The following is a 15,097-nucleotide window of genomic DNA, read 5'->3' as shown; positions in this document are numbered from 1 at the left end:
TGAAAGACTTGCAACCTACAGAAGTATAAGACTATAAATCTGTGTTACTTCAGATCAAGTGGGCAGCAGTTGCCATGTGATCAGTGAAAGACCATTAAAATTTACATTCAAAATTGACATGTTTCACTGCTTGTAAATTACATCTTTCTATGGACTGATACACATCTCTGAAAAAGATGCTGAGAACTTCACAGAACTTCAAGGTAGACCTTGTTTGGAAAAGGGGCTCTTGCAGATGTAATCAAGATAAACTCCTACCAGAGTAGAAAGGGCTCTTGATCCAAAGTAACTAATATCTTTTTTTATAAGGGGAAAAGATGGAGACACATAATGGAAACAACATGTGAAGACAGGCAGAGACTGGAATGATGCTGCCAGATGGGGAAAAGAGACAGAAGACCTTCACTGGAAGGTAGGAGGAGGCAGAGAAGTACCTGGCCAGTGTCTACAGCAACACGACCCTGCTAACACCTTGGTTTTGACTCTCTGGCTCTCAGAAATGATAGAAAATACCTTTTTTGTTAGTGTTAGGGGTGTTAATGTTTCATGGTATGTTGTGGGGGGCTGCTTGTTTGTTTCCCGGTGGTCCAGACTCCCAAAATAATCACACAGAAACCATATTATTTGAAATACTGCTTGGCTAATAGCTTAAACATATTTCTAGCTAACTCATATCTTAAACTAACTCATCTCAATTAATCTGTATTTTGCCTTGAGACTGTGGCTTACCAGGAAATGTTCCGGCTTCTGTCTTCGGTGGGGCTACATGGTGTCTCTCTGACTCTGCCTTCTTTCTCCTAGCATTTAGTTCAGTTTTCCCCGCCTAGTTCTGTTCTGCCCTGCCATGGGCTCAAAGCAGTTCATTATTAATCACAGCATACAGAGGGGACTCTCATATCAGTGGAACTTTGTACTGTTAGCCTTAGAAAATTAATGTACACTTCAATATTTTTAAGCAAATCTGCAGTAGAAAAAAAAGTTAAACCTACTTCTTAGTCCTATTCAGCCTCATCCTCTCAAAGACAATCACAATCTTGTTTTTTATATTCTCATTGCATATATATGCATATCTATGGATCATAAGCATTTTTTCTGTTTAATCTCCACTCTGTTTCTGTCTCTCTGAAAGTGTCTTAATATTTAGTACAGACTGGCTTCCTGCCTAAGCCTCCTAAGTGCTGCTATTACAGGCATGCAACTCTATGTCCAGCTTTCTTGTTCCTCTGCCCCCCCTCTCTCTCTCTCTCTCTCTCTCTCTCTCTCTCTCTCTCTCTCTCTCTCTCTCTCGTGTGTGTGTGTGTGTGATGAAAACACTCAAGATCTACTACTCTCGGCAAATTTTAAGTATGTTATTGTTAGCAGTAGCCATGATTATGTATATTAGAGCTTCAAGACATATTCATTTTATAGCATGAAGTTTGTATCTATGAACCAACAACATTCTTCCCCCATGCTCAGACCCCAGCAATCCTCCTTATGCTGTGTTCATGAGTTCAATGTTTTTACTCCACAAAAGCTCAACTTTTTTTTTATTCCACATCAAGTGAAGCATACTGTATTTGTTTATGTGTGCTTGGCTGGTTTTGCTAAACATAATGCCCTCCAGAATCATCTATATTCTTGCAAGTGACCAGACTTTTTGAGCCGTTATGAGTGACCAGTATTCAGTGTGTATATATTCCACACTTTCCTTATCCATTCATTTGCCAGTGGGAACATGTCTCTATGTCTTGGCTGCTGTGATAGAGACACAGTGGATGTGGGAGGACGGCGATGATTACATACTGCTTTCATTTCCTCTAGATACAAACCCTCTATTGCAGCTGGCATAGAAATCGTGGAAATTGGTACAAACATTATGGAAAAGAGCACAGAGATTCCTTAAAGCTAAAAATAGAACCCCCACCTATTCCAATTTTGTATGTTTTTAGCCTTCTATAAACAGTTTGTTGCATTAATTCTTTAATCACTTTTCACATGATTTATGTTTGTGAACTAAGTTTGTGAAACACTGCAATATGTTACTTTTATGGCTGTATGGAATGTCAACTTGGGAACAAAGCATTTTGCTTTGTTGTTTCTTAAAAGCATGACTTCTTTATTCACTGTATAATTTATGTTGTCTAGGCTATTTCTTTTGTTATCTTTTTGCTAATACAGCTCTGAACATTCTGAAACATATGTAAGCAGAAGGATATACACTTAAACGTGGAATTTCCTAAGTCTTAGATAAATGTAGCTTCAATTTGATGAGATAGTTTGAAGCTGTTATGGAAATGATGGCTGTGTTTACTCCCATGAAGTAGCATGAGAGCTGTTATAACTCTATAGCCCTAATGACATTATCGGCCATTTGGGTTTTGATTTTGTTCATTTTGTTTATTTGGTCTTGAGGACTTGAAAGCAGGCCTCTAAGCAAGTGTCCTATCACCAAGATACACCCTAGACAAGCATTTTGCTCATAGTGTCTGACAAGTAAAGCAAACTTATCACAAAACAAATAAAGATTAAGTTTAAGAACTCTTCAATGATTTCCAAGGCTCTCTTTAAAGGCCCTCTAGCTAATTTTGTACTAGAAACTGTGCTTTTATTTTTCCTCATGCCCTACTTAAATACAGATAAACCCCTGCTGCTATTGCCACTATGTGTAAAATTTTTTCATTGTGGTTTTAATTTACATTTCCTTGATTTTCAGTGTAATTGAGGTTGTTCTTATATGTTAACTAGCATTTCACATTTTCTGTGAAGTCTGGTTATTGTCTTACTGAGTTTTAATAGTTCTTTTCTATTGGTACTAATTCTTTTTAAGATTTAATTAGAGGGCCTAAAGAAATGGCTCGGTGGTTAAAAGCACTTGCAGAAGACCTGGATTTGATTCCTAGAGCCCCTGTGGTAGCTCACAACCATCTGCAACTCCAGTTCCAGGAGTCCTGCCACCCTCTTCTGGGCACATGTGTAGTGCATAGACATATGAAGCCAAAATACCCCTCTACAAATAATAATAATAATAAATCTTTTTTTAGAGATTGAGATGGAACCAATTGCATCTCCAGTCTGGAACTTCTCTTCACTTTTACTATATTGTCTTTCATGATTTAATCTTAATGATGTTGTATTTAACCACCTTTTCCTTTAAATTATGCATATTTTAGATGGACAGTGGTGGTTCACACCTTTAATCCAAGCACTTGGGAGACAAAGGCAGATGAATCTCTGAATTCGAGGTCATCCTGGTCTATAGAGTGCGTTCCAGATAATTAGGGCTACACAGAGAAACCCTATCTCAAAAACCAAGAGAGAAAGAGAGAGAAATAAACGCTGTCTCAAAAAAGAAAAGAGAGAGCTATGTATACTTTTACTAGGTGCTTAAGATTATAATGGTATATTATTTACCCATTTAAAAGTTAATTTTCCTACTTTTTGTATTTTGAATTTTAGTTAACTTAATTTTTGTTAAGTATGATGCAAAAATGAGATCTAAAAAGAAAAACAGTTTTGACACAGGGCCATGCTATATAGCTCTGACAGTCTTCAAACCCACCATCCTCCTGCCTCTAACTCCTGAATATTAGGAGATCCGAACTGGACTTTTCTAAGTGGGTTCCTTTGTTACCATCATGTAACCTTTATCATAAGTAGTTTCCATGTGTGCTTCTAAGACTTCTGGTCAGCTCCCACTGGTTTAAATATCTTCCATGTCACAAATAAATATTCTCATATTTATACAAACATTTATACGAATAAGCGTTCTGATAATTACTACATATTTTTAAAAATTATTTTTAAAATGCACTTTATTTTACTTTTGATTTGGAAGGAGCGTATTTCAACTTCGAATACAATCTATCACTGAAGAAAGTTAGGGCAGGAACCTGGAGGTCAAAACTAAAACAAAATGCTTACTGGTGCCTCTGGCCTCAAGTTCAGCTACTTTTTCGATATAACCCAGGACCACCTGCCCAGTGACAACAGTACCCACGGTAAGCTAAGCTCCCTTTATCAATTAATAACAAAATATGTATATCATGCAAATTAAGTCTCTCAAATTTTTTTCTACTTCCAGCTTGCCTTATCCTTCCTTAGCCTTTTGTGTTACCATACAAGTTTTGGGGCAAGTTTATCCAGTTTGTAGGTTTTTAAAAAATTATTAAATTATTATTATCTTATTATAGCACCTGATTTAAATAAGACTCTATGATATTGAGCCTTCACATCCATGAAGATATAGTTTATACTATATTTTTCATCAAATTTGTTTATCATTAAAGACAGTCTGCAATTTCCTTTCTAGATTTCTTGTGTCTATAGATATGGTTAAGCACCATTAATCTTTGAAGCTTTTGTTACAAGTCTCAATGGAATGTTTCTATTAAAATCTTTAGTTGGTTATGTGAGACATAACAGACATGCCATTCATTTATCTTTGCTCAGTTTGCATTCACCTGTCACAAACTCTCTCATTTGTTGTAAAGATGAACTATTTTAGTTCTGATCAATAGTTCTAAGATTCTATTTTTAAGTACAACATTTCCAATTCTTTCAGCACCCAAACCTAAACATACAATTTGATCAGGGCACAGTACTCTGAGCAAATGAGGCTCACATTTCTTAAAGTAATCAAAAGCAATTATATAATTGTTAAAGAAGTGACAGGGATACGTGACCTGGTTCCACCACTTACATCAAATCTCAGTATACTTATTTATAACTGGAATATGAATTAATATACTCATTTATAACTGGAATATGAATTAAAATACTGTGTTGTGGTTGATTCTTCTAAGTAAATGAGACAGACCCAATTGCAAACCCAAAATACAATTACACTGTTTAGGGCTCATAGTAGAAACTCAATGAATGTTAGTTATTATTAATAAAATCACAAGCTAGCTGGACAAGGAGGCAAAAACCTTTAATCCCAGGAGGCAGATGTAGGCAGACTTCTGTGAAGTTAAAGTTAGACCAGTCTATATAGCCAGGTCCAGACAAGTAACACACACAGCAAGACACTATCTTAAAAAATAAAATGAAATAAAATAAAGAGATAAATAGTACTTTAGCTAATTCAGTTTCTTAGTAAGTACATTGTATGAGCCAGATTTTAAACACGGGTTAGATTAGCTTACAATAAACTTCAGCAGCCTTCCTATTCTTTTAGACCTGAATGTATCCAATATAACTCATTCAGTAACTGTAGTTATTCTGAAAGAGATTCATCATGGGTGCTGGAGATGCAGTGGTACCCAGAAAGAACCCATCCATGCTTGAAGTTGTCATTGTGACAAAAGAGTCAAACATCATGGAAGTATATAAGTGTGTATATTTAAATTATAATGCTATTCTTTTAAGATACTAGGAGAGAAAGCCATGAGGGGTTTGTTGAAATCAGGAAGGGAAGCAGGCTCTCTCTGAAGAAGGGAGAAGTCAGATAACAAGACAGACAGAAAATGAAGGAGTGTATTTAAAGCAGAGGTGTGATATCAGAAAGGAACTTACAAACTCAGGGGACCAGCAAAGGCCACTATGGTAGGTTTAGAGGAGACACTAGAGTGTCAGGTGAGGTGGGGATCTGGGCAGGAGGACCCTGTGAGAGACTTTGGAGGTCTTTAACTCCAAGTATAATCATAAGCTCCATGAAGAGGCTAGCATGAAAATTTCATTCTGACCAGTGCGTAGGGAAAGCGGGGGCTAAGAAGTCAGCAAGGGGCTCTTGCAAAAGGTGTTGACAGCTTGGGAGATGATGAAGTAAAATGGTGGCTTTGTATTGGCAGAGGGACGACTAAGCAGTTGATGTGGCTGGAGATGGACAGACTACAAAAGAAAATGGTCCCAGATTTCTGACATGAGCAGAAGGTCGTGTTCTTTCTAAAATGGAAAACAGAGTTGGAGCAGATTTGAGAGGGAAAATCAAGGGCTCAGACTTGGGTGTACCAGGTCTAGACGCCGTCAGGTAGTCCTGTAGAGATCCTGAGCAAGTCTGGATGGACTTAGAAATCTGAGGGCCACTGGGGATATGGAACTTTTCTTTGTGCAAAAAAGGAGAGAAAGATAACAGAGTTCAGAATAGAAGCTGGGAATGCTGGAGGAGAAACAGGGTACGCAAGTAGTTGGCTACAAAAAGTAAGGTGGAAAACGAAGTCAGATAGAAACACAAGTGAACCTTTTAAAGAGGAGATTGTGAAGGTCAAAGGCTAAAAGGTTAAACAAGAAGAGTGCTGAAAATACTTATTGACTTAAAAACAGAGGGATTAGTGCTTTTAGCAAGAGCAGTGACGGGATCAGAAATCAAACCACAAACCACAGGACGGTTGCCTGGAGTCAACAGAGCCTTCCTAGCGAGGGCCTTTATGGCACCAGGAGTTAACTTGTACACACGTCTTCTGCAGCTACTAAGTTTTGTGGAGTCACCCAGCCAAGAAACAACACCCCTGAGCTCCCATCTCAACTGGTAGGTGAAATGTCAGGGAGATAACACCGTGAAGTTTTTTTTAAAAACATGGTTGTGCAAATCTCTGCAAACCAAAGAAATCTCTCTGCCACACACACACACAAGTGCAGTGGGTGGTTTAATCTCACCAGGAACTCGAGGAAGCTGTTGTCATCATCACTTCTGCTGATCAGCGTCTCAAAGGTCAAGACCATATTGGAGTCTTTCCATTGTTGTAAAAGTTAATGAAAGTTAATTATTAAAGCTGACAGAAAGGTAATTTGCCCACCGCTTTATATAACCTATATATAGACATCTTAGTACACATGGATGCATTCAAAGCCTATAGACCCAACTAGATGCACACTGTCTCCTAGAGCATGACTGCTTCCACTGTTGCTGAAGCTCCTCACTGAGTCTATCCAGGTAGGAACTAAACTTAATGACCATTGTATTCAAACAGATTTGCTTCAAAAATATTTTTGCTTAACATGCCCTATTTTATTTAAAAGTTACTGTTATAATCTTGAGTCTCTAATCATGAATATTTTGAGTGATTTCACTAATAGACTGAAAATGTGTCCAGAGAACTAGCAATGTGAATTCAATATTTCAGGAGTCCTAAGTTACCAAGTAAATGTTTGTGTGCATTGTTACTACTTAAATAGACTTTTCAAAGATAGAAGTGGGTTTTGTCTTTATTTGTTCAGATAATTCTAATTATTCACCTAAACTGGGTTTTATAGGTAGGCTATCTGCTCTGAAAGGCTGGCAAACACAGCAAGCTTCTAGGAAAAGTTGTCAACAGGAGGTAGAATCAGCTGTGAGAAGAGATTTCGACAGGCAACTTGTCCCAGACATGAGAGCTTTATCTTCCAGACACCCGACAAAGTCCAACACTAGAGCAAAGGAGAAAAAGAGGAAAGGGAACAGCAACAAGGACAGAGTAAAAGGAGATGGGTGGGGGTGAGAGAGAATGCCATTGACAGAAGTTGAGTATCCGATGCCATGACTATTATAAGCTCATACAGGGTGCCTATTCTATCAATGATCAATGCTAACTAGATTCTATTCATTAAGTGTCAGGAAATTTTATTTACAATATTCTCGTTGGCTGGTGGGTTTTTTGAGATAGGGTCTCACCGTGCAACCCAAGCTGATCTCAAATTCACTATGAAGTCCAGGCTGGCCTTGAACTCACAAAGATCCACCTGCCTCTGCCTCCCAAGTGCTGGGATTAAAGGCATGCACCACTATGGATATAATGGACATTTTTAAGTTACTAGAATAAATTTGCAATGACATAGTCTAACATTTGTCTACAACAAAGATTTTGTTTCTCCAAATAGAGAGAAAAAGAAAAGCTTCCCCTGGCCTTGGTTTCATTTTGCTAAGGTCCAAAGATTGAGACAAACCAAGTGACTTCAAGATGGAGTCTCAGGCTGCCTTGACTCAATTTTGTGTGCGTGACAATGAGAGCAGGGGCTCTGTATTCAAGGACAGGCATGCTCTCCTGGAGATCTATGCTCCTGGCTCGTGTCTTCTCTTTCCAGGGCAGGGTTGGCATGCTCCCACGTTAACACACAGGGAACAATACGCAGGGCAGTGAGTCTGTCATCACAAAACCTGGCTTTTTGTCCCTGGCTCTGTCACTTGCTAGCAAAAGTCAGAAAAGCCATTTTCTTTCTCTCAGCTCAGTTTCTGCATGTGAATTGGCAATAACAATACCTATCTTGTCTGCATGTAGGAATTGAAAGTGCTCAGAAAACCACAGTCTTTATGGGAATGGCTAGGGGTTCTCTTTACTGTCCTCTGAACCTACTAGTTTAAAACTTGTCATCATATCTTCCAGTGTGTCTCTAATGATTTTTCCTTTGGGTCAACAAAGTCTTCTCTGAGGATTTTTGGTCTCTCACTGTCCACCTGTTCTAAGGCTCGTATTCATTGTATGGCACAGTGGACTTCATTATGACATTTTAATACATTTGTATCAAATATTTCTGTCATATTCTTCTGCACCACTCTGTTGCCCACCTCCCACTGGTTCCCTCCTTCTTCCCAAACAGTCCCCTCCTACTTTCATCTAAGACAGCATAAATAAAAGTCAAGCCATCTTTCTGAGTCTGGCATTTTTAGTTAAAGTGATGACCTCTGGGGTCACTCAGTTTCCTGAAAACTGCATAATTTTGTTCTTCTTTATGGTTGAATAAAACTTGTATGTATGCATTGTCTATTCATCTGCTGTCAGACACCTAGATTCATTGCTAACTCAGTTACTGGAATAGTGCAGTAATAAACATAGGGATACAGGTATTTCTGTTGTGTGTTGGCTGAGATTCATTAATGTATAAACCCAGGAGTGGTCAGGTACATAATGTGCTAGATACATGTTTAATTGTTTTCAGAGCCTCAATACTGCTTCCACAATTGCTGCACTAATTTACATTTTCAGAAACATTGTGAAAGTCCCTCCCCCATCCTATTCCTCAATATCTCTGATAAGTCCATATTTCTTTCTCATCATCCCTTACAAGGAATGGGGTGATATACCTAAGGTATAACTCAAGAAGCACATATAAGTTAAATGTTCCTCAGTTCCAACTCATATTCAAAATCATTCTTTCATTATCAACTGTCTCAATCATTTTATGTATGTAAACTCGAGTGTTAAGGCTACATCAAGTATGTGTAAAACATTTTGCTCGTATTTTACTTCACTTCAGAAAATCTTCTTACATTTTTACTACATTAAAGGACTTTACAAAAGTAAAATGAAACAAAACAAAAAACCAAGATTTGAGATTTTCTCTTAGGAAGCTCAGTCTTTTAGGGGAGAAAACCATAAAAAGTCATGATAGTATTGTATGATAGGAATAGAAAAATGTTCAGGGTACTTTCAGGAAGGAAATGGCTAACTTCAGCTGAGAGATCTCAGAAAGCTTTGCAGCTTCCTTTTATCATGTATTGCTGAGTTCCTGACAGGCTACAGGTCAATCAATGCCTGTTGAAGGGATGAAGAAAGGAATTTATGGCAGGGGCAGTTCAAAATTTTAAGGATGAGTAGGAACTTGGCAGGTTTTGGAAAACATCACAGATAAAGAAAACAATGTGGACAAAGACATAGCATGCTGAATTTCATGGTGTTTTAGGGACTTACGACTGTACTTGTGACAAAGGAGGAGAAGACAGTTTGTACGATAAGTAAAAGCCCAAATATAAAATGTCTCCCAGACCTAAGAAGTTTAGATAGATTCTTTAAAAATGGTTTTAAACTTTGGTGAGAGTGAGAAACTGCTACCTTTATGGAAATAAACTCATAGTGAACGTGAAAGCCATAGAAAAGTTGGCAGCATTACTATGCGTCTTAGTTGGGGTTTCTAGTGCTGTGAAGAGTTACCATGACCACAGCAACTCTTATAAAGAAAATATTTAATTGGGCTGGCTTACAGTTCAGAGGTTTAGTCCATTATCATTATGACAGCATGCAGGCAGACATGGTGCTGGAGAAGAACCTGAGAGTTCTACATCCAGATCAGCAGGCAGATGGAAGAAACAGTAACATGCTGAGACTGACTGGAGCATCTGAGACCTTAAAGCCCACTACCCCCAGTGACACACTTCTCCAACAAGGCCACACCTCCTAATAGTGCTGCTCCCTATGAGCCCTTGGGGCCATTTTCTTTCAAACCACCACACTATGTTTCCAACAGGTCTTGGTTGGCTTTGTTGCATAAACACAGTTGTAAATTGGATCTGCACTGTCCATATAAAACTCAGATGGAAGGTGTAACCTAGAAAGTCAAGGCCAAGAATTTTCTGTGCCTTATCTGACCTTAGAGAACAGTCTACCAGAAAGATAAATAACTTCTTCATTCTAAAATTAAGAAAACTAAGGTTGGAAACCCAGTTCATCAACAGCAAAGACCTGAAGCCAGGCACACTTGCCTGCCAAATTCTCACTGTTTTGTTTGAAGCAAGCTGGCTTCAGACCCCTGATTCCCTTGCCTGAACCTCCCTAGTGATGGAATTATTGGCATGTACCACCATGGCTGACACATTTCACTCTTTCTGTGTGCTTCCTAAATTAGGCTTGGTCCCTCCCCCCTTAGCCCCCGCATGATGGGCAATATAATGGATGGAATTGATAGAAAACAGTTTGTCGTCTAAACTAAAATCAAGCTAAACTTGACCTGAGCTCCGCAGAGATGAAGACCACAATGTATAAACAAACCTCTTAAACTAGCAATGCAAAGCCTGTGTTGTGCATTCTTACACTCACTATGGACACTGACCTGTGATAGAGTTATCCACTTAAACATGACCTAAGCAGAAAATAACAAACATGTATGTCCCTTAGCGGTTTTTCTTAGGCACATGGAGAAACTGCCTCCACACCCTCATGTTCCTCATGCTAGTCATGTTACCCTGTTTCCATGGAATGATTCTGACTTCTAAACACTCTTGGAAGTGTTTGTGGGATGCTAAAATGGCCTTGAAGCACTCATCACGGCAGGGCAGGGAAAAATGTTTCCATAATAGTGGCTGTGTATTTATGTCTCCCAAAGAAATAGCTCGTGTGTGTGTCAGTGGCATAGATGAGTGACCTTCTGTGCTTCAACAATTTATGAGAGCCAAGAGGATCATGGCTTTTAATGGGAAAGACTTGCCCACCTAACATCTCTGCTTTGCTTTCCTCTATCTCCTCTCAGCTACTCGTGGCTAACACTTGACCTCTTTGACACTGTCATTATCATTCCCTGAGTCCATCCAGCCTCACACTGACCGGAATAAGAGCCTTTGTGTGCCCTTAATAATGAACACTGTCTAGCAGCTAACTGGGATTCTCCTTGGTTATTGTGCTCACTGAAGCGAGCGTTCTGTTTGCTCTCCCTTCCCTTTTACACTCCACAGTTGCAGGTTTCCAAACACTGTGTAATCCTCTTCTGGAGAGACTAATCCACAGAATAAAACTGCCTCACCTCTGGGTTTCCCCTACTGGCGTAGGGGTGTCTCAAGAGCCATGAGAGGAACAGTGTTTCCACTTATTCCAGGCAGAGTGCCCTTTGGGCGATGTCTCCTCAAACACCATCCTTAGCTTGAGAAGCTCTTCAGAGTTCCTTTGTGTAAGAGGAACAGCACGTGTCCCTAGGTTCAATTACATAAAGCTGCTAGCACTGCTGGAAGAATCACCCGTTCAGATGCATTGCTTCCCAGCAGGAAGGCTAGAGCTCTGGGGCCAGAATACTAGATAAATGCTGAGCTGGAAAAATCAGAGCAATAGGGCACCCTCTGCAGAGCCGGGCAGGCACAGTGGAGGCTCCCAGGTGACTAGAGATAAAACTGGTCATAATCAGATAAAACTCAGAGGGATGGGGAAGGAATGTATGTACATGAAAATTCCTGGAGTTATCAAAATGCTATTAATACACTAGGATAGCTCAATTGAGAAACTGGACCTTAGAGGTGAACTCTAGAATTAAATTTTTGCTAAAAATGTTTTTTTAAAAAAGCAGAGAATGATAAATGTGAGTTATTTGGCACAAGATATAAATATGCATATATGTATATGTTTATCTATGTACATTAATAGATAATAGATTAATAATTACATAAAGGCCAAATCGAATTTTAAAGTATACAGCTTGGGAAAGTAAATAAAAATGGGAACGTTTACAAATAAAGCTCAAAGTTTCAAGATTACTGGGAGCCAAGTACCCCAAGAATGAATTCTAGGTACCTAAAGTCATTGACTCTTTAAGGAGTTCAAAGAGAATCGAACCACAAAGGTAAAACAAAGTCTGAAAATCCATTAGTGTTAGTGTGATATTTGAAACTGGAATTCCAGATTCCAGAAACGGAACATAATTTCTCCCCAAGAATTTCTGGAAAGAAAAGTGAACCATGTGAGTGAAAAACAAGTTAATAAAATCATTTGAATTCTTAACTAAAGTAATCTGCTCCCAAGAAGCGCAGACATGATGAGTGACATGTACTCCTGACTGTCGGGAGCCCGTTCAGCTGAGGTGCGTCCGGATGATTGACTACAGGTTCATGGCGTTTGTTACCTGGGTGTGAAGCAGCAGCGTTCTGTCAGAGCAGCAGGGAAAGGGTCTGCTTCTCAAGATCTCATAGGTCTGGGCAGATTTCTTAAGCCTCCCTGATTCTTGCAACTTGAGCATACTCTTGCCACCACTCACTCTGTGAGGAGGAAGCTGTCTCCACTGCGCAGAGCGGCGAGAGGGCCAGAGTTCAGGCTCTTGATTTATCTGCAAGAAGGAGGGGTGTTAAAGAGCCAGCTGGGTAATCTCAGGAAGGGGCTAGATAAGAAGTTATATCTGCCATTGCTGTCACTGACAGAAATGAATGAATGAATGAATGAATGAATGAGTGAATGAATGAATAGATAAATAAAATCTTGGTTTAACAGAAAGAAAATATAATAGCCCAAAGGAGAAAAGACACACTGTCAGGGTTTTCTATAGGGAAGAAAACTGAAAAGTTTCTGTGAATGCCTCAGCAGGAAATGTGAGTAGAGCAACCAAACAGTGAGATATTCTCCCACCCCCATGCATTCATAGCCATGTACAGCAGAAGTGCCATCTCAAGTCTCCCTCCTCTCAAGGCTGACTACCCTGGAACCCTCACTCTAGGTAGCCTTTGTCAGACAATCACTGGCATCAGAAGTCACTGACCACGGACTGATTTTAAGAGCTAATGTCCCAGGCACAGGGTTGGCAACTGGCCAAGAGACCAAACAAAACCCATGCTTTTTAGGGCAAAGAGCAAGTGAAATCCATTTCGTGAGCAAGTTCCGATGTGGAGTACTATACAGCCAGGAGAGTAGGAAGCTTGGAAGTGAGGCGGAAAAGATGAAAGAGGGGATAAAGACCAGCGACAACAGACTGAGAGGGGAGACCCAGAAAGAAAACTAAAAGTCACAGTAAAATCCAAGATGCAGTGGGCGAGAGAAAGAAGCACACTCTAGCAGAGGCCAGTTCACAGGGAAAGTTAAGGATGTCAGGAAACTGTCCTGGGAAAAAAAAGTGGGTGATCAAAGAGAGGGAAATAGAGACCAAGAATTGAAGTCAGTCTCTGGTTAGAATGTGAAGCCACAAACACCGGAAAGACTCTGGTAGAAGGGAGCACAATGTAACAAGATGCAATCTAGCACGAGATAATTGTTAATCACTGGGATTTAAGTCTGAGAACAAAACCGGGTCTCCTGGGTAGGTACGCAGAACCAAGATTAGGAGGGAAAAACCAGCAGAATGTCCTTCACTCGTGTTTGTATTGGACAATAGACTGAATGTCGCAGAAGAAATAGAAACGTCTGAAAATGGAGGTCCCATTTTTGACGTGGCTAGCTATATGAAGAAAAGACACTTAGATTGTGGTAGGTGAGAGTGCACATAATTCTTTTCTCATTTGTAGGAGGAGGATAATAATAACAGCCAATGCCTCAGAGAACTGTGAATACTAAGCTGAAAATGTACATAAACCTTGTTATAAATTTATCTGAAATTATAGAAACAAAATAGGGACATGAATACAAAGTTTGATACCTTATGTCAGTGGTTCTCAACTTTCCTAATGCTTCCTCATGTTGTGGGGATCCCCAACCACAAAATGATTTAGTTGTTACTTTCTAACTGTAATTTTGCTACTGTTATGAATCATAAATATTTCTGGAGCTAGAGGTTGGCCAAAGAAGTCACAACCCACAGGTTGAGAACCATTGACTTACATAAAAAATGTTGTTTTATTTTTGATTGATTTATTCACTTGTCTGCTTATTCTGTATTCTGTAGTGCTAGGGATTGAACCTATGGCTTCATATATGCAAGTCTCCCACACTGAGCTATATCCCCAGTCCCAGAAGTGTTAGCTGTTAGAATAATAACCACCATGTAGTGAATGACTGAAGCATGTCAGACACATCAATATAGTTCTTGAAACTTTTAAGCATTCTCAATCTTCAGTCTTTTGAAACATGGGTATCACTGTCTCAATATATAACCGGTTCAAGCAGGCTAAGTCAGTTGCTCACAGTCTTTCCTTAGAAAGAAACTTGTCTTTCATGAACTATGTAAATAAAGCAATTCTTTGTTGTACATAGTTTCCTTTGACTCCCAGGAACCATAGGAATACAATTAAACAATATACTTGATTTTCAAAAATTAAAACTATTTTTTAGGTCTTATTTAAAAAAAACAAGACTCTGCTGTGTAAATTAGAACAACCTTCATTAGAATTGAAGGGAAATGAATAGACTGGTCTGTCACACTGTTCTAGTACCATATCTTTGGGAATACCTCTAGGAAAAAAAGGTTAAGACAGACTCTCGAGAACTGCTTAGTAAATAAATCAACTTAATTTATTGCTTTTTGGCTGTGCACCTTGAACCCCAGCATTTGGGAGGCAGAGTAGGTGGATCTCTTTGAGTTTAAGGTGAGCCTGGTCTCCATACCGAGTTCCAAGCCAGTCAGGGCTACATAGTTAGACTCTATCTCCAAATAAAAATAAAAACAGAAAATCCTTGCTTACTTACCCAAAGGAGCTGTGTCAGCTCTTTGAAGGAAAAAGTGGTATCACATGGCAAAACGTGACCTAGGTCCCTTAATCCTGCCTCTTTTGATCTCAAAAGGTGGTAACATTCAGTTCGGAGCTCAC

The sequence above is a fragment of the Microtus ochrogaster genome, chromosome 1, assembly GCF_000317375.1.
Source record: "Microtus ochrogaster isolate Prairie Vole_2 chromosome 1, MicOch1.0, whole genome shotgun sequence".
NCBI lineage: Eukaryota > Metazoa > Chordata > Mammalia > Rodentia > Cricetidae > Microtus > Microtus ochrogaster.
Note: the sequence above shows the minus strand (reverse complement) of the source record.